Genomic DNA, 7,657 nt, shown 5'->3' on the forward strand with positions numbered 1-7,657 from the left:
GCCATCTAGTTTCTTGGGCATTTCTTGACACAAGAATTTTGGTTGTCGATTTGGTTGTTTTCTAGGTTTCCAATCCAACCATGTTTCTTTGTCCTGACTTCATTGGGATTCATGTTGAATCTATACTCCCAACAATATGCTCAATTGAGCTTATATTTACACTTGGTGTCTTGTTTTCTCATCCAACCCTTGTTTAGCTTGTTTTGGTGTGGAAGTTTATGCCCACACATGAGCACGTGCACGTGTGTTTGAAAGGATCTTGTGAGACCCAAACTCTTGCATTGAGGTTGGTTGAGAGCTTGTCTATTTGGGGTTGGGTTGGGAAAATGCCTTGCCTACAAATACTCATCATGTGATGAGTATGGCTATGTAGGGTAGACGTGTGGAGTGGCTTCTCTCACTGCCTTGGACTAGGGTCGACAAGGTATCGTGAAGAAGTTTAAATAAGTGATAATCAAACTAATCTAATTGGTAATAAAACTTAATCAAAATAAGGGCACACCTTAACAATCTTTGATGCATCAGTGTGAGAGTGTGTGGTGTCTGTACATTTAGTAGCCTTCTACAAAAGCTATAGTGAGGGCACAATGTTCTGGCCTCCTGAGGGAGATGTTTTCACACCACATATAGCTTGGGCATTCCTATGGCAAGCGAACTACACTCCACTAGAATCCCTACATAGTTATCCCATAGAGTATCTGACTAGGAGGTGTTGTATTGCATTGTCTTATGATCTTGGTTTCAGTCCCTTTTTTTACTGGTGTGAGTGTTAGCCTTGGATGATTGTACTTTGTGATAGGGTTCATATCACTATCTCCATCAACATAGCAGGAGTAGGCCTACAAGTTCCACGTGGTTGGGAGGTGTAGCTATCTTAACCACTACTAGGGACTAGCATATAGAGTTGGCCTTCTTCTAGTTAGTTTTGGAGCTTGATGCTTCCCATGGGTTCTATGTGGCTGTTGGAGTATTTATCTTGTGATTTATGTTCGTTGATATAATGTTTAGAGATAGTTCTTATGGTTCTTTATTCCTTACCATGGTGATGTTGTTTATGTTCATTTTATTTATTGATGATGTTGATTAGATGGATGTATGATATTGTGATGTTTATTTTAGCTTTATCTAAGTTATTGGATTTACTTTATGGTCTTGAGTGATCACTCCTCAAATTACATGGATCTGGTACTCTTCGGTGTGGAGGTTTCATGTTTTTATGCATCTTTCCTTACTTTTCTTGAGTGTTGTCAATTGTTTTGTCACCTAGGAAGAGCAATCTCTCAAGTGACAAAGTATTCTATTGCATGAAAAAGTATTCTCTCACATTAGAATGTATTCTCTTATGTGACCAAGAGGATCTTATCATGAAGACTCAAGTGGATCATAGGTAATTCTCACGTGGTCCATGAAGAAGTCTTGCACAAAGATGATTTGAGTTCTCTCACGTGGCAAAAAAAGGGTAGTTACACTTACCCATGGAAATTTTGAAAGTTTATTTTGTGTACCCTATTGGGTTCCACATCTTCCTAGTTTAAAACAAATTAGTTATAGGGTATAAAATATATCATTTAAGTATAAGTTGGCATATTTATTATACTTAAGATATATTTTATATATATGCAACAATTCATTTGAGATAGGTTCCAACCCTTTAGGAGTTAAGATAAAGATTCTAGAAAATTTTAAGGCTTCAAAAATTTAGACTAAGCCTAATTTTAGTGCTTTAGGATTTCAGACTTAGCCAAGTTTTAGGGCTCAACATTTGTCCTTCAAGGAGGTGTCTATTAGATGAATGGTAGTAACCTCGAGCCTTCATCTTGTGCATGATTGTTTGAAATTATTTGCTTATTATTCTTGATTATGCTTTGATTAGTCAGAAATGGACATGTATGTTTAACAATGCTAGGAACTTTTACTTTGGGTTTAAATTAACATATGCCTTGGGTATTCTTATGAACCGTGAGATCTTTGATTCTAAATTGTAAATGCTTGAGGATCTTTGGTGTGGGTTTATGTTAGTCTTTTGTTGCTTTTTGGTGCTAGTTGTTGTTGTTATTACACCTTACCTTTTATATATATATAAGCCTTTGTTTATCCTTGTTCCAAGGATCTTCAAGTGGGGCATTACATCTGGTATCAGAGCCCATGTTTCAACATCTGGATCTATGTGTTATGCTCCCACTATGATAGTGGATATTGAACTGCTTATGTATTGATATCATACTTGATGGTTGTGGCTTGATATTCTTGTATGATTTTGGTGAGTATTTGACTCTTGTCTTGTTGCCCCTTTAAGGATGCCTCCTACAGGTAGAGGTGGCGGTTGGAGGAATACCTGATAGAATAACCAAAGAGAGGAACATGATAGAGGCATTGGTGCCTTTTCTTTAGGATCTTATAACACAATTGGGACCTCGAGTTAAGGGTTCACAAAAAGATGTTGGTGGATAGGGAGAGGGATCATAGGGCATAGACTCCCATATGTTATAACACAAGAATGGGGAGGAGTGAGAGCATGAGCATGAGAATCAATGCACACCACCTGGTGGAAGAGGATACCATAGGAAAGGTTGAGATCATGATGATGAGGATTTCGTAGGTATTGACATGATGAGAGCTCTTCAGAAACCTAAACCACTACACTTTGATGGCAGAGGAAGTGGCCTCAAGGTAAAGATGTGGTTACTAGAAATAGGGTGTTGCTTTTGTATGCATCCTTATGAAAGAAACCTAAGATCCTGTTGTGCTATCATGTATTTGAGAGACGATGCATCCATTTGGTAGAACATTGAGGGATAAAAGCTCCAGATTAGTATACTTGATCTCACTTGGGAGATCTTTGAGGAGGGTTTTTATCCCCTTAGTATAGTGAGGTATGGGTTGATGAGTTCCATAAGATTAAACAAGGCAATATATTAGTAGAGTAGTATGAAATGAGGTTCTGTGAGCTAAGACATTACTAAAGCTATAACATGATGAGGTACTCCTCACACATCATTTTTTTCAAGTTCTTAAGGACTCAATTATTGGAGATGTATGTATGCATCAACAAAGGACACTTGCATTTGCTACCAAGAAGGCAAGGATTGTTGAAAGCAATGTGGCTAGAGGGTTCAACAGTAGAGTTGGTTCACAAAGTCATAGTGCATGACCTACAGGGTCAAGTTCAACTTCCTCTTAGTCACAATCCATAGGGAAGACTCCTATGCAGTCAACACCTTTGAGAGGTGGGCATAACCAAAGTAGTAGTCAACATTTCTTCCAGGGCCAATAGGGTGGCCAAAGCTTAGGTACTACAGGTGGAAAGGAGCATGACTATTCCCAGGTAAACAATCACAATAAAGTCACTCTACCCAGAGCGGTTGGCAAGATTCTAGCAGAGCGAACACCCAATAGTCTAGTATTGCTCAGGAAGGGCATGAGTCTAGATATGGTTATAGTGGTGGAGCATGTTTCTCCTACGATCAACTTGGCCATAGGGTTGTAGTATATCCTCAAAAGATATCATCTAGAGAAAGAAGAGGTATGACCATGTCAGAGCCTATAGTAGGGGATGCAAGTAGATCCCATAGAGTCTTTGTGGAAGTTGACAATTGTCAAGTTGAGCATCACTAGGATATCGTAGTTGAGACTACATGTGTGTTACTTAGATCTTCCACCTTAGTACTTTTTAATTATGGTGCTTTAGATTCTTTCATTTCATCATCCCTTGTTTAACGATGTGGGCTAGTGGTAGCACAATAGGTAGATAGATGGAAAGTTCAGTTAGCCACAGGATCCATAGTATCTATAGATTCCTTGGTTAGTGGTTGTGTGTTGGACATGGACACCTTCACCACTATAGTTGATCTTTGTATCCTACCCTTAGGATCTTATGGTATCATGTTGGGTATGGATTGGTTAGCCTCCCATAAGGAGATTATTGATTACCGACAAAAGTTGGTATAGTGTGTTGATGACACAAGTGGGCAGGTTGAACTTATAGGGGTCCAAAGACCAGCCCCACTTCAAATGATCTCATCTAAGTAGCTAAAAAAAAGTGTATAACATGGATTTCATATGTTTGCAATCTCTGTCAGTGAACTAGAAGAGGTTGAGAGTTGAGAGGTGTCACTTGACGATCACCCACTCCTCCAAGAGTATGCAGATGTGTTCCCTAATGAAATACCAAGTATGCCACCACAACATGGTATTGATTTTCTCATTGACCCCCTTCTAGGCCTGGAGCCTATTTCTTAGGCAACTTATTGCATGACTACTCATGAGTTGAGTGAGCATTAGTTATAGTTAGAAGAGTTATTGGCCAAAAGCCATATCTATCCTAGTGTATCCCCATGGGGTGCGCTAGTTATCTTTGTTAAGAAGAATGATGGATCTTTCTGATTATGCATTGAATGCAAGTAGATGAATAAGGTGATAGTGAAGAAATGATATCCCTTGCCAAGGATAAATGACTTGTTTGATCATATGAGGGGGCAAAGAGTATTCTTAAAGATTGATCTTAATTCAGGATACCACCAGCTTCAAATCAATGAGGTTGATATCCATTAGACAACTTTATATACAAGCTATGGGCAATATGAGTTCATGGTTTTACCCTTTGGGTTGACCAATTTTTTGTCGATGTTCATAATTTTTTGAACGAGGTGTTTCACACCGGCCTCGATCAGTTTGTCATTGTGTTTTTGGATGACATATTGATTTACTCCAAGACTATGGAGGAGCATGAGGTCCATTTACACCAAGTTTTGCAGTTCTTGTGTGACCATTAATTGTATGACAACTTGGGCAAGTGTGAGTTCTTCCAGTTTGAAGTGAAGTATTTGAGATAGATAGGTGAGGGTATTGTAGTGGATCTGCCTAAAATCTAAGTTGTCATGGATTGGACAACACCCACTAGTGCCCCTAAGGTTCATAGTTTCATCGCATTGGCAAGCTACTACCATTGATTCATGAAGGAATTTTCATGTGTGACTCACCCCATCACTTCTCTTCAATGGAAAGGGAAGAAGTACAGTTCGACTAATCATTGTGAGTCTACATTTGGGGCTCTTAAGGAGAAATTGAGCAATTTGCCAATCCTTGCAGTACCTAATCCTGTAGGTGATTTCATGGTGTGCATGGATGCATCATTAGAGGGTATGGGGGTAATGTTGATTTAGGATGGTAGAGTGATTGCATACGAGTCTAGGAAGCTCAAAAACCATGAGTTGAACTACCCCACTCATGACTTGGAGTTAGCGGTGGTTGTGCATGAACTTGTGCACTAAAGACATTTCCTTTTAGGACACAAGTTTGAGCTACATAGTGATCATCACAGCTTGTAGTATATCTTTACTTAGCCAAACTTGAATGCATAACAATGTCACTGGATGGAGTTTTTGTGTGAGTACAATTTTGATGTCCATTACATCAAAGGTAAAGAGATTATTATCATTGATGCTTTGAGTGGGAGAAGGCATGAGATTTTGGTTTTTTCCTTATAAGTGGATTTGTGCAGTTGTATCCTAGAGGCTTTTCCAAGTGACACATGGTATTAGGAGGTTAGAGAAAAGATTGAATCTAGACATACCCTTGAGGGTCAGGTTTCTAGATATTGTTTAGAGTTTGATGAGCTCTTGCAGTACTTAGAGTGTATTTATGTGCTAGTGTTAGGAGAAATTTGTTCCTTGGTTTTATTTGAGGCACACTATGCACCAATTTTGCACATCTTGATGTCAAGAAGATGCATGTTGACCTTAGACAATTGAACTTTTGGCCAGGGATGAGGCACGATGTTGCTGATTTTTTTGCCCATTGTCTTGAGTGCCAGAGGATGAAGGTAGAGCATCAACATCCAATAGGACTTTTGTAGCCATATCCATTCCAAAGTGTAAGTGGGACATGGTATCTATTGATTTCATTATAGGGTTGCCTATATCATCACATCATCATGATGTTATTATGGTGACAATGGACAAATTGTCCAAGGTAGCACACTTTTCACCCATGGGAGCATCCTACGCAACTGCTTTGATGGCTCATGTTTTCTTGCATGATATTGTTCAGTTGCATGGGATCCCTTGAAGGATCATTTTAGATAGAGATCTAGTGTTTACCTCAGCATTGTGGACATATCTCTAGCATGCTTTGGGGCACAACTGAATTTTAGTTCAACATATCACCTAGAGATAGATGAATAGGTTGAGAGTAAACCAGGTTCTAGAGGACATGCTTCACAAGTATGTGATAGACATATAGGAAAAATGGGAGGACTACTTGTACTTACTAGAGTTTTCTTATAACAATAGATACCATAGTTCTCTTGGCATTGTCACCTTTTCAGGCCTTGTATGATAGACCATGTCATTCCCCATTGAGTTGGTATTAACTAGAGGATTGAGTAGTTTTGTGTCTAGAGATGTTTTAGGAAATGGAGCAACATTTTGTCTACATTAAAGATCATTTGGTTACTACCTAGGATAGGAAAAAGAAGCATGTAGATGTCCATAGGTTGGATCATCGCTTTTCTATTGGTGACTGGGTGATTTTAAGAGTGTGTCCATGAAAGAGCCCCATCCATTATGGAAAAGGCTCTAAGTTGGCACCACATTTTGTTGGGAATTTTGAGACCCTTGAGTGAATTGGTCCTAATTCTTATCACCTAGCATAGTCACCTAGCCTATTGTGCATCCATGATGTTTTCTATGTTTCTATTTTGAGGCAATATATACCCAATGTGAGCTATGTACTTGATTGGGATGATTTATAAGTCGAGGGCAGGAAAATTTCTTTGGAGCCCATTTGCATCCTTCATCATCGAAGGGTAAACCTCAAAGGTTAGGATATAGAGCACATAAGGGTCTAATGGGACCTGAACAATGAGACTCTAGCTACTTGGGAGTATGCCACCCGATTGAGAGAGATATACCCCTATCTTTTTCAGACTTCCAAGAGTAAGCCCATACCTAGTGGGGGAGGATGTAGTGCCTCCCATATTTTCATGTTTTACATCGATCTATTTTGTTCAATGACACTTTTTGATATTCATTTTTATGTGCATTTGAGATGCTTCAATGATTTGATAGTATTTTGATCGCCAATATCATAGCTAATAGATGTTAGATGCTACGTTGTTTAGTTTCATCATATCTGCATGATGATGTTAGTGATGTGACATGATGCCTTATGATGATGTTTGGTTTATTTTGTATTCATATATAAACTTTGTTTATGGATATATGACAAGCTTTATCAATTTATGGTTGATGTGTTTATGCTACGGATATTAATATCATTCTTGCAATAAACCTTTATTATGGTTCAAATGAATGATTTAAAAAGGTTATTTTAATGGAGTTAATTAAATGATTATTTACACAATTTTGAGCACTGTTGCTTTGGCTATAGTATTAATGTGTAATTATGTTTGATCGTGTTGTTTATAGTGTAGGACTTATATCTCTGGCAGTGAAACATGGAGTTAGTGGTTTGGTCGTTCATACCTAGCCAATGTCATCCTTGTATGGGTGACGTATCTTATATAATTAAAAATAATAAACCCTCTGGTTAGTTGGTAAATCCATATCCATTATGCATTTGTGACTAGACGAGTGAAGTGTCTATGCATTTAGGAATCCACAATGGTCGCAGAAGTTATTAAATATTGTGATTCCGT

This window comes from Cupressus sempervirens, chromosome 8 (assembly GCF_028749045.1).
Source record: "Cupressus sempervirens isolate cs-2001-9-10 chromosome 8, ASM2874904v1, whole genome shotgun sequence".
In the NCBI taxonomy this organism is placed as follows: domain Eukaryota; kingdom Viridiplantae; phylum Streptophyta; class Pinopsida; order Cupressales; family Cupressaceae; genus Cupressus; species Cupressus sempervirens.